The following is a 26,340-nucleotide window of genomic DNA, read 5'->3' on the forward strand; positions in this document are numbered from 1 at the left end:
CTATACAGCAATGAAAAAGAACAAACCACTGCAACATGCAGCAATAAAGATGAATGCACACATCAATGGTGAGCAAAGAAGGCACACACAACAAACAGATCATATTGCATGACTCCATTTATGTAACAATCACAAGCAAATGAATTCAAATCTATGGTGCAGAAGTCAGTCAAAATAATGATTGGGAGTGGCAGAATGGAGTTATCGTCTGGGAAAGGGCAAGAGGGGGCCCTTGGGATCCTGATCTGGACAGTGCTGTGTCAGCTTGCTCAAGCTGGGAACTATGTTCCCCAGAATCCCCAGTTAGGGTTTCCAGTTAGAGCTGGCCAAAAAAGGAATTTGTATGAGCTTTGGAAAATGGAAATGAATTAGTGGCCATTACTCTCTGAGGGTCTTGGCAGTCAAATATGGTAATAGAGACAGCGATGCCTGACAGATTCCAACAGGTCCTTGTTTTCCCTCACACTACACTGCTCTTCCATCTCACTGCTGACCCACTGACCCAGCAACAGCCACAGGCCCACGACCAGACACTTGGCTATGGACCAGAATGGACAGTAGCTGCCCAGAAGCAACAGCTTCCCACAGTGCTCTCCAGGAGCTTCCCTTTGGTGGCCCTGCTCCAGAAATGGCCATGGCAGGCTTCTCGGACTTCTCTGTAGCCTCTGTCTTGTCCCCTCATCCTGATACTTCAGGCAGACTGTTTAGTGACTCTTCTCTGACTCCAACACCCCAATCTGGACCTTCACTTTCCCAGTTCCTCCCTCAATTCTGTAAGGTCTAATAAATCCTTTATCCCCAAAATTCATACTGGCTCAGATACATACAAATGTTTATACATATAAAAATTTTTGTTTCGGGGCACCTGAGTGGCTCAGTCGGTTAAACATCTGCCTTAGGCTCAGGTCATAACCCCAGGGTCCTGGGATTGAGCCCCACTTTGGGCTCCCTGCTCAGTGGGGAGTCTGCTTCTCCCTCTCCCTCTACTGCTCCCCTGCTTGTGCTCTGTCAGACAAATAAATAAAATCTTAAAAAAATTAAAAAATTAAAAAATAAACCAAAAAAGGTCATCTTTTCAGTGTCCCAAGAGAACAGTAATTTGAAGGACACTCAGCAGCATTTATGAACGAAATCTGCAATACGCCTCACATACCAAGGAAGAACCTGACATGCACTGCTTGGCACAAGATGGGGACAGACAGCTGGGAACCCAATGGGTGTGGCCTCTGACCAGAGCCAGGGTGGGACACTTTATAAATAGCAAATAGGACACATGCTCACTGCCTGACAAGCTATCATCTCCCTGGAACCAAGTTCTATAGTTTAGAGTGAGTTTTCTCTTCGAAGGGACAGATTCACCAAATTAAATGTGCACCTGAGTGCAAGTGAGTTTAGAGTCTCTAAATGGGTAGAAAGGGACATGTGGGGGAAGGGCTGAGATGAGTCACAAATCCAGCCCGTGGCATTTAGAACCTGCAACCTGGTGGTGCTATAGCAGTCTCAGGTACAGACAGTCCTCTGCCACTGGATGTACCCACAAAAGAATGAGATGTATACCTGGGCATTCCCAAAGTAGCTGTTTCCCAGGCAGAAGACCAATATGTCTTGTCGCCTCGCACTTCATTGATCAAATTATTTATTGAGTGTGTAGTGTATGTCAGGCCCTAAGCTTGGCATTAAATTTATGTTGGGGAATGAAAACAGTGCCTGCCCTTGGGAAGTTTACTGTCTAGTGGAGGATATGTACAATAAATAAGCAAACAACTATGTAATTACAAAGTATGAGTGCCAGGAAGGAAATGCACAGATTCCTTGACTTAATAGGAGGGGCCCACTTAAGTTGGTCATGGAAGCTCTTCTGAGTAGGTAACTTGAAGCAGAGGTCTGAAGGAGGAGAAGAGAGAAGAGCATGTGGTTAGTCTTAACACTGTCACAGTTTTCCTCTCTAGCTGATTCTTAATGCCATCTCCCTCTATAAAGAGTGGAGGAATGTCTGTCTGTGTACTGTTCTCAACTACACCACCATGTAGGTAGCACCTCATGCTTTAAGAAAAGCACTTCTGGGACGCCTGGGTGGCTCAGAGGTTGAGTGTCTGCCTTCGGCTCAGGGCGTGATCCCGAAGTCCTGGGATCGAATCCTGCATTGGGATCCCTGCATGGAGCCTGCTTCTCCCTCTGTCTGTGTCTCTGCCTCTCTCCCTGTGTCTTTCATGAATAAATAAAATCTTTTAAAAAAGAAAAGAAAAGCACCTAAGTTATGCTACTTACCCCTACACAATTCTATGAGTATGGAAGGCAGATGCTAATGTCCCCCTCTTGACAAAGAAAACAGGAGTTAAGAGAGATGAAATAACCTGTCCTGAGTCACACAACAAGCTATCAATGGCACCTCAGTTGAGTGGTTAACTTCACTCCACTATCTCCCTTTGCTTCTTTATGTCATACTTTTAAGCAAGCCTAAGAATTACCCTGTAACTCTTCTACTATAGGTCCTTCCAAGGACTCATCAATCTTCCAAGGGTACTATTTTAAATTGGATAATATCAAAGTCTACCTTTTCTCCAACTACTTCAGTCCTGAACTTACTATAAAAAGACAAGTTCAGCCCTGAACAACATTAAACCTGATAGGTAACTGTGCTATACTCTGGTGCCAAATATACTTTTGAACAAAAGATTTGGGTGTCCAGATAAATAAGGAGTCCCTTGATCTAAGATGCTCTTTTGATAACCAGATGACTGGGGTTTAGCAGAAAGTGAGACCACTTCTCCCTTCTGTTCCCACCAGTGCTCCTGGCTCTAGCTGAAATCTCTAGGACATTCAGTACTTGTAGCAAAAACCATTTGGGTAACAAGTTAATGAAAGACAAATATATATCCATGCAGGCATTAGAGTTCCTGATTCTGAATAAATACAGGCTTCTGCTCCCCAATTCCTGGCCACCATGTGGAACACTGCATGCTCTCCAGTTAAAGGGAGATTGGACAGGGGCTGAAATCCAGCCTATAACCCCACTCAGGAAACTACATACCTGGTGAGGAGCAGCATACACAGAAGAAGGGGTACATTTTCCTACTCACACAAAGGCTCTACAGCAGCGAGTGATGGCCATGCATCTCTGCTATATACCTCAAGGACAACAAATACCATGAGGCAGGGCATGAAGCCCATGAGTGCTGATCTGTTCCACAGTCCCACAGTGAATTCGGTCCTGGCAGTGAATTCAGCCAATTGATAAGGCTCGGACTCAACAACGTGTCTCTTGTGAAGGACAGATCTATCTGTCTCTGCAATTCTGAAAGGTGGCATCAGACAATCACCTCCAAAGGACTCAAATACTTCTTTCCGTAATTAGAAATACAAAGCCCTTCCTGGCTGGATAGAGACTTGGAAAACTAGGCTTCTTATCTCTATACTAAAGCAACTGCCCTCTTCAAAGACTAATAGTCCCATCCACTACTGCCTTGTCTACTACCAGAAAGTTACCTCACTCAAGGCACCATGGAAACATCGGACACCCACTCCTAAAACATCTGGAACCACCAACCCAACTGTACACACTTTAAGGAGATATAGGAACATGTTATTATATTCACTGAAGGTAATAATACTCCTTCAAGTAGCCCTAGAAAGTCATGTCATCAGAACCAGCAATCCTGTTCGCTCCTAGGTCAGAACATGCCTGCAAGATCATTGCAGAAGGCCCTAGCCTTTATAATTCTGAGGCTATGGACAAAAAGCCTGGTCAAAAAAATGCCAAGCTCTAAGGGAACCCCCCCACCCCCCCACCAAAACATAGAGCCAATTTTTCTTCCTTTATTAGCAAAATGAAATAATCAAATTATAAATGTATTATTTGCAAAATCCTTTAAAGATTTTCTACCTGTGCTTTTCAAATAAAGGTATATACATGTGCTGCATTTTCAAGGCAAAGGAAACAGGTAATATTAATTTAATCACAAGTTATAAAAGTATACATATTACTCAGTCATAAAAAAGAATGAAATCTTGCCATTTGTGACAACATGAATGGACCTAGAAGGTATTATGCTAAATGAAATAAGTCAGAGAAAGACAAATATAATTTCAGTTATATGTGAATATAAAAAACAAAATAAATGAACAAACAGAATCTTGAATACAGAGAAGAAAGTGGTGTTGTGCTAAAGAAGGGGGCTGGGATGACAGGCAAAACAGGTGAAGGGGATTAAGAGATACAAATTTCCAGTTATAAAACAAGTAAGCCATCACCTAAGTAACTTATTTCAATCACTGAATTTGTCAATTATCAACATTGTCTTTCAGGAAAAATAAAATAGTTAATGGTATTTCAAAAGATGTTTAAATCTATAAGTTAACTTGACTTCTGGGCTCAAGGAACTAACTGAATATCCTCAAATCATCATTTAACAAAAAAAGCCTGGGACAAATGAATTTTATAAAGAATTTGATAATACATGATATGGAAGTTTTCTGCACTGTCTTCCAAAACACTGTAAATATGTTAAGAGGTGATGTTGAGATGATATTTTTCCAGGGAACACTGGAATTCTTTCTGCTCTCAGCCACCATATCCAAAAAGTTCCCAAATATCATATATGAGAGGTATCCAAAGGTGATTGAGAAGTTAATCACCTTTATTAACATGATGTTTTGCATCCAAATGCCAACATTAATTTGGGCTAAGCCATGTTATGAACTGCCTTTTCCTGGACAGCATGCCAGACTAGGTCCCCAAAGCAAATAATTAGGATTCCTTTGTATTCTCTTAAAAGACTAATATCTTAGGGATGCCTGGGTGGCTCAGTGGTTGAGTATATGCTCAGGTCATGATCCCGGGGTCCTGGAATGGAGTCCCACATCTGGCTCCCTTTATGGAGCCTGCTTCTCCCTCTCCCTGTGTCTCTGCCTCTCTGTGTCTCTCATGAATAAATAAATAAAATCTTAAAAAAAAAAAAGACTAATAGGTTAATATACTATTTGCTGACAACAGGCAATAAAATGAGCTAAGAAGTTTTAAAAAATAAAATAAGTAAGTCATGGAGATGAAAAGCACAGCATAAGGAATATCATCATTTATATCCTAACATTGTATGGTGACAGATGGTGACTATACTTATTGTGGTGAGCACTGAGCAATGTACAGAATTGCTGAAGCACTATGTTGTTAATATCTGAAACTAATATAACATTGTATGTCAACTATACTTCAATAAAAAGCATATAATATTTTAAAATGTTGGGACTGAGGTGACTGACTTGCTCTAGTTAAGCTGATCTACATAATTTATTTGATGAGAATTAAAATGTCATTTAATGACTAACCAAAGATAATCTAAAATTAATCACCTTAAGATTTTTCTAATAACAAAAATTTTGAATCTTTTTTTTTTAATTTTTGAATCTTATATACATCTACTCAATAAGGGATTGCTAATACTGATGATCGCTCAACTTGCTATGGTTGAATTTGAATAAAAGTGAAACCATAAGGAGTAAAAAGTCATTAAGATTACTGGTAGAGTTAGTGCTCTTTTTCAATGGAAGCTGATGCAAAATTTACCAAACACCTTATTTCCAACAGTCGACACCAAATGTGGAAGACTCTTAAGTTTCTTATGCTATCATACTTTTCTTCCCATAATGCTCTGAACTTCCTTGTTCCTTCTCTTACTTTCAAACCTCAAATCTGACCACTGTGCATTCTATAACCATTCCTCCATACCCAGCCAACTCCCCTATATATTCAGCCTCATTTACCAGAGTTTTCTCCCTTTTCTTGCTTCAGTTGAACTCTCTCCTAAGGCATATCCTCTGCAGCCTTTCCAAGTAGGTACTTATTAAGAGGCAATATGCTGGAGTCCACTGATTCCTATGGTCTCCTCCAGACTTCACCTGTCCACCATCTTATAGGATACCTGGACTTTTAAGGATCAAGGTCTGATTTTTTCAGTGTGTCATTAGCTGCCATTTTGAGGGGGGAGGGGCAGAGGAAGAGAGAGAATTTTTTTTTTTAAGATTTTTAAATTTATTCATGAGAAATACAGAGAGGCAAAGACATATGATCCCAGGACCCCGGGATCAAGACCTGAGCCAAAGGCAGACGCTCAACCACCCAGGTGCCCCTGAGAGAGAGAATCTTAACCAGGCTCCACACCCAGTGTGGACCTGAGCCAAAATCAAGAGTTGGACACTTAACTGAGCCACCCAGATGCCCCTCATTAGCTGCTATTTTACTATCTGTTCTTTCTGGACCAGTTGAGCACAACTTCAAAAACAAGATTTCGTATAGGTGAAAAGTATTTGTGAGTCAACCTACAAAGAAGAGAACTGATCCTGATAAAGGTTGTGAACCCATACAACACAGCATTAGAAAAACCAAATCAAACCCAAAGATCAAAGGACTGGTTCCATGAAATCGTCAAGTTCAGTGGTGGAATATACAAAAGAATATAACATAAAATTAAGAAAAAAAAAAAAAACCTTCATCACAAAAGAGAGGCAAAGGCAGTATAAACCCAAGGCTGTACAAATACAAAAGCAATGGCAACTCCAGAGGGGCTCAGAGAGGGAAGCTAGGCAGAGAAGGGTGTGGAAATTAGGTAGTGAATACTCGAGGAGTTAAAGAACATTTTCTCAAACTATGGACTAATTTCTTCTCAGAGAAAAAGCTGTAAATTCTGCCTCTGACAGGTTAGTGTCCAATGTTCAGAGAGCTATTAAATCACAGTGTAATAAATTACACAAAACAAGCCAAAAGCCACATAAACTCCTACAATCAGGTCAGAATTCTGATAGAATAATGGGCCAATCTGCTCCCTCCCACTAAAAATGTACAGGACACCCAGCTGTGCCCAGAGGCCACCAGGCAAATGAACCAGGTAGAGTACTTCTTCCCCCCACTTTATCACACAGGCACAGCAGGTACTCGCACTCAACACTGATTGTACCCCATAAATCTTGTTCTCTTAGGCCTAAGAGTCTTTGTTTGGGTTATTGTGGGGAAGAATGAAGCAAAGAGCTTTACCACACCATTTTCCTCTTTGTTTGGGTTACTGTGGGGAAGAATGAAGCAAAGAGCTTTACCACACCATTTTCCTCTGGCCTAGAGAAGTGAACAAAAACATTAATGTCTACTGTCAGCCAAGCTAAAAACTGAGTCATCCTCAGGAGTGGAGATGAAGCCTTCCAATCAGTGGATAGTCATAACAGTAGGCCAGTCTTGAGCACTTCAAGCACTTCCCAATTTTAAGTTTTTCCGGAGGAAAGTATCTGGGGCTCAGAGAGAGGCCTTCAGTAGACCTACAACTGGGTTCTTCCCAGAAGACAAGGGGCTCCCCTGCAAAGATGGAAATTAAAAGAGGGAAAAAAGAAATATGGCGAGCTTCAAATGCCACACCAGAGCAACAGGTGTCACTGTTCAGAAAATTTAGGCAATTCTCAACTACTAAAACTATTTTATGATTAATAATTCTATGATGGGAAAGAAACTACCATGTACTTCATATGTACCATTTTGGCCAGTGTGCACTACGAGAGGGAGAAAAAAATGTATATTACGTTTTACTATACTTCTCTCGAGAGTAGCTACTTGTTCATTAGAATCATCAAGGAACTTGGCAAAATTTACCAATATTCAGGCCTGACCCTGGATCAAACCAATCAGAATCTCTGTGGCGGCATGGAGTAGGTGTATGTCACTCTCCTCGCACCATGATTCTACTGTGCCACCAGAGTTGAGAAGAAGGGAAACAGAAGGCAAACCTAGGGATACAACACACATCTGACTGAATAATCAGACGCTTTGTCTACCTTCGGATGGACCTTCTCCCCTCTACACGTCAACCATGTATTTGAAAAATCTCTACTATCCCCAACCTTAAAATAACATTAACAAAAAAGGAGAGTTTCCCAGCAAAAGAATTGGGTAATATTCCACACAGCTCAAGGAAATGGTGTGCCTAATCTCTTCATGTGTATGTTTTGTTCAGGAAAATGTAAACCAGCTGTGATGTTCTGTCTCTCCTGGGGTGAAGTGACACCACAACATATCTAAAGATAGCACAGTGATTGTATGTTTGCAGGAAAGCACAGAATTAAGCACAACCCAAGTGGGTGAAGGAGACTGTACATGAGTGACTGTGGTTGCCAAGCCAACTTTAGTTTCCAAATCAACAAATCTAAGTCCTGGGTGCTTCAACGAGAGTATATATAAAATGACCCCACCAAGGACAGCTCTGTGGGTTGGGAGACACGCCTATCCAGTCTTCCGTCTTGCCATTGATGCCTCATGTCAGACATGCCTCACCTCCTCTACTTACCAGAGTGGTGTGATTTTTCCAGTCAATCTTTTTGGAAATGGTCATTAAGGTTAGTGGTAATTCAGGTATGACCACGACTCTGAAAAAAAGAAAAGTGGGTTGAAAAAAATATGTCCTGAGGTAAGTTGCTGGGCCTCTGGACATGATCATGTAAAATTCTAAGGGGAAAGGCTTTCAGATGCTCAGAGACCTTACCAAGTCTAAAGACAGTCATCAGTAGATACCTGATGGAAGAAAGAGCTTTGTTTAGATGCTTCACTCATTGGTGCTATCCGCTGCAAAACCCACTGAAGGAGCCTGGCCTCTCTGCTAGGCTTCTGGATGTTTTGAACAGCCATAGATGACAAGTGTCTAGTAATTCCAGTAATTCCGCTGGGCAGTATAAGGTGAGCCCAACTCATGATGTCAACCTTGGCAGTCCTGAGGGTTCAAGCCTGATGAACACTACACCAGATTCAGGCCAGGCCCTTCTGCTCTGCCAGTACCACAGTAGGCCCAAGTAAGGTCCAAGGTGAAAGCAAGTCTCATCAAGTCCACTCAAGACTAAACGCACATGTAACTTCTCTTCCTTGGGCTCTTTAGATCAGATGTAACACTCTGAGGTTGCACCATTCCCTAATTCACATACTAGAGCTGTAATTATATAGCTAAAGTTTACTTCCATGACAGAAGCATGCTGGCAGCAAGAGTTGCCAAATTCTGTGATGAATCAAGTGAAATTTTTCCAATTATTATGTATTTTCCTGAAATTAACTCCTATTCCTACCCTATCTTGGCCAGTATAGTTTCCTTGAAAATGCCTCTATCCTTCCCTTAACAGAGATTAAAGCAGAAAGATCAAAATCCCTTCCAGCAAAAGTACTATGTGCTCTCAGCAAAGAACAAAGATTCTTTCCGTATACGAGAAGCTCCGTATTCCAGGTGCCTGAGACTGAGGTTTATGAATAAATCAATGTGATCTGCTGCATAACTCTGCTCCCACCTTTTCCCATCTTGTTTGAGAGCCTGAACTGGAGGAAGACAGAAGAGCAAGAGCTCTGCCGTCTGCTGTTTTCAGGCCTGTCACACAGAGAAAACAATTGGTTTGAGTTTTATGCCATGACATCATCAGCCACCAATCAATACAGAGAAGGTAGAGCAGGTTTGTCTATGAAACCAACCACGCCAAGTGTCAAATTGTAAAAGACAGTGCAGGTGTGAGGTAGGGTTTTCTTGATACCCTGTTTTTATGTTAAAGTGAGAAGCAGAGGGAGAAAAACCTGTCCATGCAAAAAATATAGAAATTCCCAAATTCCCTAGGTGCAAGCAAAGACCAAGCCGGCCCCTATACCTGTGCTCCAGTCTGTCTCCAACTTCCACTCCTGCCAAGACTGATACAGAAGCCTTTGTTCTGTGGGGCACTGGATGGAAGATTCCAGTGCTCCCCACCAAGGAAACAGTCAGACTTTTAGGAAAGTTGTTTTTTGTTACCCGAGCGTGGTGTGTATGTGTGTGTGTGTGTGTTTTCAAATAGGATTTCAAAGCAGTGAAGTGTGTAAGAAATACAAGGAAAGTATATTGCTTCTCTAGACAGTAGTTAAAATCTGTACCCAGAAACTAAGCAGTTCTTACTGGTGCATGACAATTGGAGGTTCTTGGGACTTGGTTATTTTCAGTCCATTCTCCTCCCAGAAAACACTGACTATCTTATGAATGGAGCCGTTTAGCCAAGGTTGGAATATGCAAGAAGAGAGGGGGTGGTGGTGGCAGAGGGCACAGGGCTCCAGGAGAGTAGAGGGTGAAGGAGAAAACTCACAGAGCAAATATTGTTTACAACTGCAGAGCCAAGCTAATGTGGTCTCTCCGCCTGTTCAAGCATATTATGACATCAAGTCCTGAACAATAAAGTCGGAGGCAGGGAGAGCAGGGCCAACCCAGCCTCCGCTTTGCTAATGGCATGAGGGCAACATTCCATGCAGAGTCTGCCCAGCAACGTGTATGCCAGCTCTCCTGGGATTCTACAGGCTGAGACTACTGGGCACAGCCAGGCAGCAGGGAGAACTGGCACTCGACTCTGCTTAAAGGCCAAAGAGCCTCGGTTGCAAGAGATGGGCTCTACATTCACAGGTGGCTAGATGAGAAAGCACACAGTAGAAACTGCATTTTTAAGTGAAAACAGGGAGGAACTGAATGTGTTAAGAGAAGTGTAGGCTGCTGGGTCCTCTGCAAATGGGGCATGCCACGCTGGCAGGAGGAGGAGCAGTTTCTGGGAAACCACTGCATCCCTCTGAGCTCTTCAAACTTACTATGAGTGGTAAGTATAGTATCCAATGCCATTAAATATAAATGTCTCACACACGAGCAGTGGAATTCTGGTTTTTTTAATCAGTATGACTAGATAAGCCAATCAATATAATCTAATATTAGGATAGGCTAGACTGAATCGAGCCTTTAATAGACTGTTATCAACTGTGATTCAACCCAGCTTCCAGAAGAGAGGTTTCAGCTCCTCTCTCCCATTGCCATTTCTGTCTTTACCTTCTCCCAAGAGTTGTTTCTCTGGTTCCTCTGTCTCCGTATTTCCTTCCCTAGTTAAGCTCAACCTGTGGTGGATACTGCCAGCTGGCACCCTAAGTCTTAAAAACCATCCAACAGCCAGTGTTCCCTTTCCCTTGGCCACTAAGATACATGACAGTTTGAATTCTCAGGACACCTTGGGCTCTGGGCTCATACTAGGTTCACCCTGGCCCAGTGAGAAAGGAAGGTACTTGGCTAGCTCACCCCCAAAGCGTACAGCACCATCTGCTGCAATCCCCAAGAGCATCCCCACTCACCAACCAACGGGTTGTGTGAGCAGGACAGTCACCTGTTAACAGAAGAAAGCCAACTAAGAAGATTCTCCATCGTTTACATTCCCATGTTTCCCCCCAAGTAAAACAACAGCAAGATTCACCTGAGGAACTGCTTTCTTCTAGCAGAGAAGCTACTCCTTGTGACGTGGACATCAAGTGCTCGTGGATCCCAGTGCCCAGGGAGAAGAGTTCTGTGAGAGCAGTGGGTCTGCCCCCTCGCAAGCCTGATGGCAGCACCAGTGTGCCCCAATTCTACCATATACTCTCACACTCACCTAAGAATGCCTTTCGAATCCAGCCAGCCCCCTACATCAAAGACAACAGACAAAGCTTCTCTTCTGCCCAGAGATCAGAGAAAGAAAGGGTGAGAGAAAGAAGAGGCTATATTTAGTTAATAGACAAAGATAAAAGGAATGAAATGAGTCATAGGGGCCAAGCATGACACAAGACTTCACTATTGCCCAGTACAGTGGAAGGTCCAGCCACAAGCCATGTCAGGGCAGGATCAGGGCTCGGGGCAGTTTGCTGAACAGTACAGCTCCTTTCTCAGGTTACATGAAAAGGCAGACACAAGCCATAACCTTATTAAGTAGTCAGAAATCTGGTCTGAAAATCAGGACAGAAAATTCTCTCTCATTAAAACAGCATACTGAATATTGGGAGGAAGATGGGGCCAGCAGGTATAAATGACCTAAAGCAGGTAGCATCGCAAGGACTTTCTGTTGTTTTCCTTGGATCCCCCTTTGGCTACCCCAGGGCAAGTAGAAGGGACTCTCACTGGCTGTAATCAGCTCCTTTTGAGTCCGCTAGATAGTGTGGGAGGGAAGTCAGGGAAGATTTCATTTTCTGTGGTTTGGGGGGCAGGAGACCACCAGTTTCTAAAAGGACTGAAAAGGGAAGGATGAGAAGAGCTGGCACAGCTTGCTTTTTGACCCTCTGCTCTGTGACTGGTACGCCTCTTCTGTAAAACAATGACCCGTGCTGTGTATTCACTGTACAAACATGACCCAGGGGATTTTCTTCCATTTAGCATAAGAAGAGTTGCCTTGTAAACGGGACACATTTTTCTTTATATGTACAAAAGATCTCTTGGGAAAAACCTCTGTGAGAACACCTACCCACAGTCCCAGAATGTCTCAGCACTCAACACACTGAACCATTTTAGTGCTAGATGCATGTATTTCCCCAGAACTACATGGGAACACACAGCTAAGACTATCAGGCTATTTGGAAAAGTCCCTCTTATCTGGAACATATAGTGAAAGTCTGTATTTTGTGGTGATCTTTCTTTCTTTCAATGAGAGGTGATTTCTTTCCTCTTCTTTGTTCCAAAACCATCACTATACTCCAACCTCTGTTATCATGGGAGGACCACATCTGACCTGAAAGAACAGTAAGCAGGTTCTTCCAAGCTGCTTATTTTTAGCCTCTGGTCCTTCCTGCCTTCTTCCCTGGGGATGCCCCTCCCGCCGCTCTCCAGCAAGCTGCTCTGGCTGGAGCACAGGATCCTGACACCAGGCGGGAAGGGTGAGGCAGTGGGAGCCTTGATTTCGCCTCTCCACACTTCAGACTTCAAAGAATATGGGCTGAGGAGCCTGGAGTAAGAGTGGGAGGGGAGGAATTTGTTAAATCACAAAGAAAGTCGAAGTATGACTTCAGAAGAGAAAGACTACATAAACTGTTTGTTGTCCACCTAAGATCCAAACAAAGCTTGCTGTGCCATTTGGCTGGATTGGCATATGTTCTCCTCTTTGTTCTCTCAAGCCAGACCATGGCTCTTGCACACATTAATTTTGCAACCTGCACCCCTGTAGGCAAGGCTGAACCAGCCAAGGCAGCTACTCAACCTGAGGAGACCAAGGCTGCCCTGCCCACCAACCTAACAACAACTCCAATCAGCCAGCCAGCCTTCACCCTTAACAAAGGAACTAAGTCAGAGGAAAGAGCCCTTTAAGGAAACAGGAAAACACTCAGATACCTGCCTCATGCTAACTCCAAGATACGGCCCTCCTTTCACACATCGCCGGGTATTATATACACGCAGCTGTTACAGAATCACCAATGTGAACAGAAAAGTCAATGTTCGTTGACTTGTCAGTGCAAAATTACAAGTATTAGGAAGCAGTCTCAACCCCTTTGGAAGCTAGAAGTTTTTCACCATGACTTGTAACAAGGTCAGACATCCAAGGCTGACAACCAAGCATTCCCTCTATTTTACTGTGAATCAAGAGGAGACGAAATGATAGTCTGGCTGGGAAACATAACGGTTTTCATTTTCAAAGGCCAGAAGCCTGTTTGTGAGTTCATCTACATATATTATCATGCCCTGCTCCAGGTAGACATCATGGGTTTCAACAGCAAACAGTGAAACATAACCTGGCAGCATTGATCTCAGGCATCAGCCCTAAGGTCTCCAAGGTCTTCAAGCCTCTGCTCCAACAAAGTAAATGCACAATAGCTGGACAGGTCTCAGGCTGATCTACCAGATGCTCCTGCTGCTGGTCACTGAATGACAAATTAGTTTGCACTCTGACAAGCCCATACTCCCCTTCCCTGGGCAGAAGTATAAAGAGCTTTAGGGGGAAGACGTTCCCACTGTGTTGCCACAATCTTGTTGACTTTCTATTTTTGAGAGCTTCCAAGACAGTTACTTAGGCCAGCAGTCTGCTTTGTGCATATGTCCATAAAAGCATGACTACCAGGTGGGAGAGGGGGACATGGAATGGGCACAGTGCTCCAAGACAGCAGTGTGCTCCCTTTGTCAAGCTCTTGCTCCTCCCATGTCCTCACACATCTGCTGAATAGCATTTAATACCAGGCACACCTCCTTGGGAGGAGTGTTCTTGGGGAAAGCAAATACACAGACAGGGCCTTGTTTCTCAGGGGCTCATGGCCCATCCTGGAAATCATGAAACCATACAAGAGAGGGTAGATATGACATAACTCTTAAGAAAGTCATCTCTATTTTATCCCTATGATAAAACAGAAGATATCTCAAAAATTAACAAGAATCCAATGAAATCACTTACTCCCCCAGGTCACACACAGATAGCAAGTGATAAAGTTGGGAGAATTCACTGTTGAAAGTTGTCTGATTCCAATGCCCATTATGCCCCTTCCATAAATGATGCTTCATTTGGTGGATTCAAATTTGTGCCCTCTCTCCCTTTTTTTTCTTCTTTAGCAGTAAATTTTTATGGGTATGCATGTCAAATCTCTCATATGATCCTTACATTCTCTGACAAATTTTTAAATAAATGATGACTGCCAGTCAATCTAAAGATATTGATTAGTGACTACTCTGTGCCCAGTTTGCATCAAGTACTGCAAAGAGATAATAAATAAACTTGTAAAGGGGAGGAAGAAATACTGAAACAGTTAACTGATAATAAAAGATGATAAATAAATACAATATGAGAACTATAAGCAAATGCTTCTATATGCACACACAAATTCCCTGGGAATTCTGTGACAATGCAGACTTAAATTTAGTAGGTCTTAGTAGCGGCCTGAGATGCTGCATTTCTAACAGGCTCCTGGGTAATGCCCACACTGCTGACCAACAGGGAGCTAAAGTACTTCAAAGGTCTACCTGGGCTAGGTTGCTCTAGAAAAGGTAAAGAAGTGAATCCGAAACTGGCCTGAGAATAAGATCAAGGTGGGGAATAACTTTAGTTTTTTAATCTTTTTTTAAAAATATTTTATTTATTTATTTTACAGAGAGAGAGAGAGAGAACCGCAGGCAGAGGGAGAAGGAGAAGCAGACACCCCACTGAGGAAGGAGCCCGATGTGGAGCTCCATCCCAGGACCCTGGGATTATAACCTGAGCCGAAGGCAGATGCTTAACTGACTGAGCCACCCATGCGCCCCTTGTTTGTTGATCTAATAAAGGGTAACACCAAGATAAATATCTTAGAGAAGGCAGCCCCAACTACTCAGCTATTTGGTGATGCTCAGAAGTTCAGAGCCATGAACTTTGGCACACACCCAGCCACTAGCCAATGAATGTTTCATGAAACATTTTTAAATACTCACTATCCCATAATGAACAGGAAAGGAAATCCCACTGTCAGCCCCACCCTATGTTGGCCTCCTAACACAGATCTCCCAAGAGAAGGGCCAGAATAGTGGCCTCTCCAACTGTGCCATCTGTTGATGTGGCCCAACTTCCTGGCTGGGTCATTTCCTCTGCTGTTGCAGACAAAGTGGCACTGCCTTTTCCCAATGAGTTCCTCAGCAAACAGAAAGAAATGCCTAGGTGCAAGGAAAGGTCATACAGTGTGCACACTATGCTTGTGAAGATGCAGCACCGCAGGGGAGCACAGTATTCAGAATTAGAAACAGGGATTTGAATCAGGGTTCTGTCATTTACTAAGCTATGTTACCTCTCTAAATCCATCTTCACACTCACAAAATGGAAATTTTTATGCAGATTTTCTACTGTGCAGGGAGTTGGGACCCCAATCCTGACCCCAATCACTGTTGAAGCATCAACTACACAGGACTTTTGAGGAACCGAATGACCGCTAAAGGTTGCCATGAAGTCAAACATCTCTCTGTTATGGGATAATAAGAGAGCAATCTAATAATTCACTTGCAGAGAATCAATATTTTAACATTTTCTAAAGGAGCCCTACAGAAGTCAAATCACTTAGAACTCAATTTGCATTATCTGACATATGAAAACCCGAAGTGGAATTGATCGGAAGGATGGCAGGAAGATTCTAGTACTGACTCAGTGGCTCATTAGATCATACAACCTTGGATACAACACTTGTTTAGGCCAGGATTCAGATTCTTTTCTGTAAAAAGACAGGACTGTACTAGCTAGGTGGTTAAAGCTTTTGTTAGCGGCCAGTTTCTGACACCTATCCAGAACAGGTAAAAGGCTCTCTGACTGAAATGGGGTATGTGGCCCCTAGCCACCCCAATACCCCACTCATCTCTTTCCGGACTCTCAACAATCTTGTATTTTCATTTCCTGTGGCACCACCAAGGAAACCCCAGAACACAGATTATAAACCTCTGGAGTAAAGGACCAGCTCTGATGCACAAAGGCAGCATGCCACCTCTTCAAATATCCTATCCCACTCCACTCTCCCAGACTTTTAAAATGTGCTACAATTTTGGAGATGAGGAGGCAGAACTAAGCCAACTTGGGTGCGTTTTGGGGGAATGAGGAGTGGGAACAGGATGAGGGAGAAATCAAATATAATGGAATGACTCAACAACCAATCACACTGCAAAAAAAATCTGAACTTCTATGATTGTTATAAAGGTAAGGGAGCTATGGAAAGAAGTCCACATCCAAGCTAGCATGTCCTCGAGAGGGTTGTGGAACATGATCCAGACAAAGCACCTGACCTTACAAGACGTATCTGTGTGTAAAATCCTACACAGAACATGGAGCTGTGGGGCCCAAGAGACCTAACTTCAAATCCAACTCTGTCCTTTCCCTTTCCATGTGACGTTGGAGGAGTTTCTTAACCTCTTTTGGTTTCCTTTTCTGCCCCCCACCCCCCCCCCCCGCAAAAAAAAAGAGGCAACACCTACCTTAGGGGAAGGCTATAATATGTGAAGTGCCTCTTAAAGTACCTGACACTAGTAATTAATACTCACTGAAGGCTGGAGATGACAATGTGAGGATGACGATGATGGTGGGGATTCAGGCTTCCATCCCTAACATCAATAATTTTTTTTCTTTCAATTCAGAATTATTTCATTACAAAAGAGTGTTCCTAGTAGAACTGTAAAACATAAAATATTATTATCCAAATTATTTATAGACTGTATGGAGAGAGCTCATGTTTATGACCAAATAGCTGATGCCTGGCACTGCTACGATAAAAACCATGGCTTTAGTATCCTGTGTTTGGCCTTGCCCCATTGCCAAACTACCTGTGCATGATGAGCCAGCTAGCCACAACCTACTCTCTCTTCCTGGATTTACATTCCAACTTGCCCACTTGGATGATATTCAGTGCACTGAGGACAGCAACATCAATGTGCTCCTATTTCTAGGGAGCCCCTCCATGGTCTCTTGTGGCTTTACTGTGGAATGGCCATTGTGGTCACTACAGTCCCCAAACTTGCTTCGGGTATGAGTGTCCCAAAGCCCCCACCTGCTACAGCCTATGCCCCAGTCTTCAGATACCAATTTTGAGACTGGATCTCGGTCAGATCTTAATGATTTTAGAGAGACCAGGGAAAGGATAGAGCATTATTTTAATTTCTAGGAAGCTTTTTTTCTGAGGGGATACGCCAGAATTCATTTGTAACTTCTAGAGACAGGAAAAGAGAGACAACTGACTTTCTTCAAGGTCCTCTTAGCAGACTGTAGCCAGGGCAATCCCAGCTCAGGCCCTGAGATGTCTCCCAGGGCCCATTTTCTACCCAGCTGGATCCAAATGGACAGTCCGCAGAGGAATTTGGGAGTGTCACTGCTGCATATGCCTACCATCAGAAAATTGATGGCAACATCAAATTTGAAATTATTCACTTAACAGATCTCATGAACACAAGATGAATATACTTATTCCAAGACCCTAACTGCATTCTTCTTGGTGTAAATTAATCTTCTGACATATTCCCTCCTCTTTCCTCTGAATCAATAGGAAGTCATCTATCTCCAGGTCCTGAATCTGATCTTAAGGTAGACAAAAAATATTCAGCTAGCCTTCTCTTATATCCATAAGGCCTGAAGCAGATGTGGGGGGCGGGGGGAGAGGGGAGATGAAACCGACCAGCTAAAATAAATTGAACACAAGAACCTCTCTGAGACCAACCCGAAGGGCAGCTCATAGCAAGATCTGACATGATCACTGATTTCTTGACTTTTACTCTTCGCCACCTCAAAAACAACTTCTGGGGGTGGGGGGAGGGAAGCCAAAGAACTCTATCTATGTATGTTAGGAGTATCCTTCCCTGGGAAAGAAAGGAAATGATTGGACAGGCAAGGCCAGATCCCAGGTATGGGTAAACTCTTGAGCAGTCCCAGGCCTCCCATAAGAGCTATATCTTACTGCCCCAATGATAGGCTTTGACAATAGGTGGAGGTGGGAATGGGAATCAATATCCCAGTATCTAGAACAGGAAACCCCTTGTTCTAGTATTTGAGAAAAAGAAGAGTCATTTAAGGAACACCCTGAGGTGGGGAGGGAATGTGTTATTTATAGAGACTATGGGGATGGAAAGACAGAACACAGGAAACTGCTTGTGAAAGAAGGTGAGAGGGGATCCCTGGGTGGCTGAGCGGTTTAGCGCCTGCCTTCGGCCAGGGCGTGATCCTGGAGTCCTGGGATCTATTCCCACATTGAGCCCCCTGCATGGAGCCTGCTTCTCCCTCTGCCTGTGTTTCACCTCTCTCTCTATGCGTCTCTCATGAATAAATAAATAAAATCTTAAAAAAAAAAAAAAAAAAGAAAAGAAAAATGGTGAGAAACTACCCCCTGCTGTTACAGAAGCTCCACCAGAGCAAGGACTGTTACCTGTTTAGGTCACTGCTATTCTCTCTAGCACCTAGAACAGTGAACAGAATGAGTACTCAAATACTTGTTAAATGAATGAAAGAAAAAGGGAGAAGCAGATATCTGATATGGCTAAGGGCACAGGCTTTGAATCAAACAGAATGAGACTGAAATCCTGGTCCCGCTACTTATTAGCTATGTGACTAATCAAGTCACTCAAGCTTTCTCAAACTCAATTATATCATAGGATTCTTGCTAAGGATTTAATGACAATGCCTTTAGCTACTTAGAATGACTAGCATACAGTAAGTGCTCAATAAATGGTGGCTATTAGCTATCATCATCTTCTCTCCCTGTCCCATTCCTCAAAATCCCCATTCTGAGACAGAAAAGAGAGGCAGGCACCATAAAAAATTCAAGGATCAGACTGGGGTGGCAGTCCTTTCCATCCCAACCCTAACCTAAGCCATACGTGCGTCTGCCCCCTGACCCTTTGTTCCTGTGAAATCCATACCCATTCATCCACCTCTCTACAGACAGACTTCTGTCTGTCCTACTCAAAATGGGACATAAATATCAGCAAGTATTGGAGGAATTAACAGTGACTTGCTCACCCAAGGCAGATCCAGCACTGAAACAAGCTGTGTGTGTGGCAGGAGAAACAGCACCTAAAAAGGCTGCCAGCTGAAAACCAGTTAAGGTCTAAGAGTCAAGACACGTCTCCTACACTCGAAGTTAGTCCCACCTACTATCATCCCATAATATACCTGTTTAATTCTTACAAATTAACACTTTCTCAAGCTGCTGCTGGGAGCAACATTTTCTAAGATGAATCCCACATTTTCCTTGACAACTCCATTTGGTATGTATCTCAATGCGTCAGTGACAATTTCTGGACAATTTCCAGCCGGGGTAGGAGGTGGAAATAGATCTCAAGCCCAAAAACTGCTGAAGATTTGAACTGGAAAATATCCAAGAGATCTCAACTCACTCAATGAGCTGAATATAGGATCCAGGTTTCCTGAGAATTTCGGAATTTCAGATTTCTAGCCACACACAAAAATCCTAGAATCATTAAACAGCATTTGTGACTATGTGTATACAAAGGGAGAAAGTGAGCAGGAAGGGCCCTTGAGAGTATGTCCTCTGTAATCCCCGACCTCTTAAGGAGATGCAGCTGCAGAAGAGAAGTTGCAGGGAGGACACACAAACGTACACACCACTTCCTCATAATCACTCGTTGGCTTCATCCGCACGATCAGAGGTGCTGTGTGCTCACCGAGCTAGCGCCTAATCCCCTGAGGTCCTCTGATGGTCAGCCAAACAATGAAGCTAAAGAAGGTTTCACATCAAGATCACAACTTTTAAACCAAACAGGATTCAGCGAGGACAGGAAGAACCTAGAGACGCAAGAAAAGCCAGCTCCCAAGGGTGCCCAGGCTTGTACTGCTACCACTGCTACTAACCAAGCAGTCACCCACAGAAATACTCACAGTCTCTCACCCACTGGGCTTCCAACTGACTCGTGCAATGACATTATTACTCAGCTAAGAAGAGAGATGCAAGGATAGACTCTGGAGAAAGGATCACTATGTACTGATATGTTCAGCTCCTCTACATGTCCTTGGCACACAGGGCAGAAAGAAATTAGACAACTAACTAGAGCAAAGATTTCTTTCTTAATAACAGAACTCCAGGGGCGCCTGGGCTGGTTAAGGGTCTGCCTTTGACTCAAGTCATGATCCCGGGTCGAGATAGAGCCCCACACTGGGCTCCCTTTCTCAGCATGGAGTCCCTCTCCTGCTGACCCTCCCTCCTGCCTGTGCCCTCTCTGGCGCTCTCTCCCTCTCCTTCTCTCTAATGAATAAATAAAAAATCTTTTAAAAAATAACAGAACTCCAATTTTAGTAGCAATGTTACAAAAATCACATTTCCTAGCCTTCCTTAAAGCCAGCTATGACCACGTTTTCTAAGTGTTGGCTAATGAGATACAAGCAGAAGTGTGTGAGCCTTCCAGAAAGACTCCTTAAAGGTGTCTCATATGGGAGAGCAACTTCTCTTTCTCCATTTCTTCCCTTCCCAACCAGAAATATGATGGTTGGAGCTCCAGCAGTCATGTTTGACCACGAGGTAACCTAAACAGTGGAAATCATGCACCAGGAGAGCAGAACTTCTATCATCCTAGCCAAAGTCCTGATGTCCATGGAACTGGCCATTGCTGGCTGTGGGCTTCCCACCTCCAGGCTTCTTTTACATAATGGAGAAAATCATCTTCATGTTTAAGCCCCATTTATCAATTTCCAACTGAAGCTAATCCTGATACCACTGCCCTTAATAGAAGCCTTTTACTTACTAAAGGAAGCTCTGTAGGAAATAAGATGGTACAGACTCCACCTAGCAGCTTATCAATTGGTGCCTGCTTACAAAAAAACAAAAAAACAAAAAACAAACCAGCTTTGGCTGCAGTTTCTATAAGTAGTAAATAAAGCCCTGCAACTAAAAAGAGCAGAACGTCTTCTGGGAAGTTAAGAAGAAGAAAGATTCATCCCCAACAAACTAAATATCCCATATTATCCATAACTGCAATCTCAGGAGAAGCTGATTTAGTCAGGTGCCATGATCTGATCTCTTCAGTGAACTCTAGATGATATAAAACTAGACTTTCCTCACCAATTAAAACAATGCAAACCCCATTACAATTAATTTCTATCAGTTTTAGGCCAGCTTATCTTCTCCTATTATCTCCTATAGAAAAGCCCTACCAATCCAAATCTCAGTGAATTTCTAAACCTTTAGTTCATTAATTCACCAAGACTCACCCTTACTATGGTTCACTCCTCAGGCCATACTGTTAATTGTACTATGCTCCCCCAAATGTAAATGCCTAATAGAGACTCAGTTGAATGAATACTCTCTCTAGCACTGATGATGGTAACAAATGGCTGGAGGCAGTTACAGAAGAAAGAAAGGGAAAGTGGAGCTACAGCTCAGCTCTATCCTCTTTCCAAAGATGTCCCTTAGCCAGCCTGTGATGCCATCATTTTCTCCTATTAAAGCTGAAACAGATGTGCTTCTCTACCCCAAAAGCCAAAGATAATCCTCAATAGGTGAAACTGAACTGTCCATCTATAAATAGATGACACCACCACCACGATGCAGCCAGCAGGATCAGAACTGGCCATAAGACGGGGGTTTATGTGGTGGTAGCCCCAGCCCTAGGGCCTGTTTTACACGAAGGTATAGTGCTACATGCAGCTGGCAGCAATGGTTTACAATGACTGCCTACTGTTTGGAGAAGGGGGGAGGGGGTTTTTGCTAGTAAAATATTAGGTAGCTTAAGGAGGAGACAATATTCCCCCTGGTAGAGACGTGATCCTTCTAGGACAGAAAAACAAAGATAAATAAAGAAGAAAAAAAATTGGAAAGGGTACAGAAAAAAAAAAAAAAGATTAACTGGATAGAAGACAGACCTTATAAGGGAAGGTTGAAGGAATTGGACTCATTTGGCACGAAGATGAAAAACCTCATGATACCTACCATGCTTTCAAGATCCAGCAGTATTCCGGTGTCTACAAGTATACAAGTGTGTGCAAAAGAGCATTTAATATTTGTTGACAGGTCAGCAGAGGGAAGCTGAAAATTCTCACTGAGCCTTGTGGGAAAGGTGAAAAGCAGGTGTACACAGAGGACAGAAAGGTTTTAGCCATCCTCGCCTTCTGAGTTGACAGTCTGTGTCACTCTCCCATGCCTGCTCCCTCCCCCAGCTTGGCTGCTTTCCTCCTTAGCCCCACAGAAGTTTATTTATCTCTCCTTCACTATTACTTTCACTACACTGTTGTCACTTCACTATTTGCTCCTCACTAGGCAGTGAGTTCAATGGGGGAGGGGAGCAAAGTTCATGTCTTACTCCTGTGTGTATATGTGTGTGTACATACATACATGGGTGGGGGCCCCAAAACATGATTCCTAGTACACAGTGGATGCAGAAGAACCAAACGAAGCCACCAAATATGTTCCCTCCCTGCACGCTGGCACTGGGGATACAACAGTGAACGAAATAAAAATTCCCACCCTGGTGGAGCTCTCCTTCCACAGGGTGACAGACAACATGCAAGCAAAGCCTGACGTACTAAAGGGAAATATGCACTATGGGGAAAAAACAAAGCATGGAAGGAGGCAAGGAAGTGCTAGGGGTGGGGTGGGGGGAGATGGCACTGTTAACCAGGATGGTCTGGGAAGCCTGTGAGGAAAGTGAGAGCAGAGAAAAGAACTAAAGGAGCAAGTCATGGATTAGGGGGTGGGGGAGCCCAGTGGCAAGAGGGCAGCACCGGGGGTCATGATGTAAAAGGGACATTCAGGCTGCATGGAAACTTGCAGGCCACTGTGAGGGCTTCAGCTTTTCCTGGGGTGACACTGCAGAGGTGCCGGGGAGGGGGGTGAACTACTGCAGAGGTACGGGGTGAGAGGTGGGGGAAACACTGTAGGGGTGCAGAGGGGGGAGGAAGCACTGCAGAGGTGCTAGGGTTGGGGGGGGGGAACCACTGCAGGGGTGTCAGCAAAGAAGAATGATGAGAGTGCAGCCTAGATTTTCAGCGGACATACCCAGGGGTAAAAAGCAGGAGACAGGGATAGTCGTTTGAAGGTTACTGCAAAAATCCTGGGGATAGGCAGTGGTGGCCGGGCCTGAAGAAGAATCAGTGAAGGTTGTAGTTCAATTCTCAGTCAAAACAGGAAAGTGGAGTTGACAGGACTTGCTATCAGGTAATACTCAAGGTGTGAGAATAAGAGAAGGTAGTCCAAAGAGTTTGGGCTTGAGGAGCTAAAAAGATAAATGACGAACAAACTAACAAAAGGACCAACGTATAAACATCCCTCCTTTTGGGTCCTACTAGAGACAGAGTAGGTGAAATAATCCCTCAGCCATCTCGACTCGCCATGCAGGAGTCTACCCCTGAGGAAGACGGTCACCTAGCAGAGGTCCTCTCCCATGCCCCAGATGTGACCACCAGGGCATTCGTTTCCAGATCCAACCTCTCACCCCAACTTTGCCTCCTGTACTCTCAGCCCTAGGACCCTCCCCTAGGTGGAGGGGCACATGGAGTCACACCTGCACAATCTGCTCCTGGAGCTCCTTATCAATCCTGACCAGGCCCACAACAGCTCAGTAGAGCTCCTGATAAAGCAGAAGCCCATATTCTAGTCTCAGCACATACAAAAACAACTGCCAGAGTTTCTTCCCCAGACTTTGTGCTACTTGAGGAGGCAGTATTTCCAACGTGGCAGACAGTGGTATATATGGACTTGAGGGTGGAGGTAGGAGGAACAGGAGATAGGAAACCCACTCTCAGGCTGTGCCTGCCCTCAGCCATTCCAGAGCACCTCCGGCTCAAAGGAAGGCCTCTCAGTGCCACATCACACCTGTGGCCACCCCTAATACCACTACATCACCCATCTAGAGCTACTCCTTATCTCTACCCCTTTATCCTTCCAAGGAGCAAAAGAGTTCTTTGCATTTCTGTGACATTCATCTTTAAAAACATATTGTTTGGGAAAAAAATAATAAAAAAATAAAAACATAATGTCTGGGGTTTCTTTTTGTAGCCAAATCCATACAAGCCATGTCCTGAATATTCAGCCTGAAACAGACGAGTCATAAAGAAAAAAGAATTGAAAATGGGGCAAAGGTAGGAAAGTGCTCCTTACAGATTATTTCCTAGGCCAACGACTATCAAAGTGGTAAGTTTAAGTGTTTGCTGACTGCTCACAATGTGACCACCGTATGCTAGCTGATGAAATAAGTATGACAAGACAGTATCTCTACCCTCCAGAAGCTTACAATCCAGTCAGCAGGGAAAAACCAACACATATATCACATTAAACCAACAAACATTTCTTAAAACTGTCTGGCCAAGTTATCAGGATAAGGATGGTTATGATTCAGGAAGGCTGGGAAGAGAAGGCCCTTCCGGTACAGAGAAGGCACAGACAGGATTAGAAGCAGGACTTAGCAGAACACATGTAGGAGACGGGGAGGAGGGTAGGAAGTTCCCTGTGAGCTTTCAAAGCCAGGTTAAGAGAGCTAATGGGGGCCATAAGAGGAGCAGCCCAGTGGTCAAGCACAATGGCCTGGTCACAGACAGGAGGGTGGTAAGAAGCAAGATGGAACTGCAGCCAAGCAATGTCTAGGATGCCAGAGCAATCATTTGGGCATGGAATGAAAGGGAACTGGATCAGAACTGCAGCAGTGGGAACCAAAATTTTAAAAGGGAAAGCCACTTAACAAACACTGAGAACTAATTATTCAGATGTAGTTTTAGGTGCTGGGGATAGGCAGTTTCCAAAGACATTTGAAGGAAGAAATAACAAAGCAGATTAGATATAGAGGTTATAAAAACCAACTGCTGACTTTATTTATCATCTGCATCCTGTTCAAAGGCGGGAAGGCTGACAAATACTTCTATACTTCAGTCAATGCCTTAACTTTACCTACAAATTTCTTAGACATGGAATGTTTAAAGGAAGACTCTGTTAGTCTTCTGTGCATGAAATGGGATGATGACCATCTCCACCCTTTCACAGCAATTATTCTGTGCTGCTGTTTTACATAAATATGGAGGAAAAGACCTGAAAATTCCTATTTCCCAAACAGTAAAACAGGACAGTTGTTAACATTTGATGGGCCTATTTTCCCCATCCTTTACCTCATTGTGGCCAAACAGCATCTTCCCTCTGTGGGAACCTGAGCAGATGAAGACAGTCGGCTGGAGCTTGAAGGGTACCTATGACTCCCCTGGCACTAAGGAAAACTTTTCACTCACCTGATCACCGTCCCCGCTCCTTGAACCTCAGGAGTCCCCACAAACCTGGCAAGCTGCACTCTGTTGAAGACATGGCCACAGGCACTGATGGGGCCATCTCCCATCCCATCCTAACCCACATTCAAATAAAATGCCACACATACAATTATCAGTCTTTCAAGGTAAAATGCTCCTAGCTTCAGACAAGTAGCCACCCTCTAAGTAACCAGCTGAGGGTCAAATAGGTACAAGGTCCTAGGGACATTTTTTTAAAGTAGGGTCTATGCCCAGTGTGGAGCCCAATGCAAGGCTTGAACTCACGACCCAGAGATTAAGACCTGGGCTGAGACAAATTGAGTCATCCAGGCACCCCAGTCCCAGGAACATTTTTAAAGATGTTATCCCCATCTTCATTGTATTTATAATACATGGCAAAATCTGAGCCCCTCACAGATTTTTTAATGCAATAGCAATAACAACCAAGATAGTAATAGACAGACTTTCTTCTAAGTCTTCACCAAAAGCAGATGGAGATCGGTTTGCATTTAACCCCAATCTACAGGACATAAATGAAGTTTATTCAAAATGGTATTATTATTGGAGTTGGAATTCTATGTTCTAACAAGAATGAGGGAAGGAGCCAGTCACTACCCAAACATCAACCTCTCCTCCTCAGAGTCAGGGCAAATCCAAGAAAGGCAAAGCTGGAGGCAAAACTTGTTGTTATCATTCTGTCATTCTGTGTTCCTCAGCACCCAGCCCTCCCTCCAATAGGCTGTCCTCCCATCATATCCTTCTGATTGCATTTTTATCTTGCACAGTTGAGGCCAAGTACACACAGCCCAGTCTTTTGGCCATTTACAAAGTAACTGCCAAACGAGGGCTCTGCTCCATGTAAGATAGCACTGTCGATGCCAGAGGCTC

At 43.7% G+C, this 26,340-nt stretch overlaps 1 protein-coding gene across 27 annotated transcripts in view; it reads right to left on the reverse strand.

Annotated features, from left to right (window-relative positions):
• Positions 1-26,340, reverse strand: part of MICAL3 (microtubule associated monooxygenase, calponin and LIM domain containing 3) — a 219,473-nt gene that overhangs the window by 142,700 nt on the left and 50,433 nt on the right. For 25 of the 27 annotated variants that reach the window (XR_013364536.1, XR_013364537.1, XM_077871773.1 and 22 more), the window contains exon 2: positions 8,322-8,400. The exons of 1 other annotated variant lie outside the window; for it this stretch is intronic. The gene's annotated coding sequence lies outside the window, so the exon portion shown is untranslated. Of the gene's footprint in view, positions 1-8,321; positions 8,401-16,772; positions 16,901-26,340 lie in introns of all 27 variants that reach the window. One more of the 27 variants, XM_077871751.1, reaches the window with a different exon arrangement.

The sequence above is a fragment of the Canis aureus genome, chromosome 25, assembly GCF_053574225.1.
Source record: "Canis aureus isolate CA01 chromosome 25, VMU_Caureus_v.1.0, whole genome shotgun sequence".
NCBI classification, from domain to species: Eukaryota; Metazoa; Chordata; class Mammalia; order Carnivora; family Canidae; genus Canis; species Canis aureus.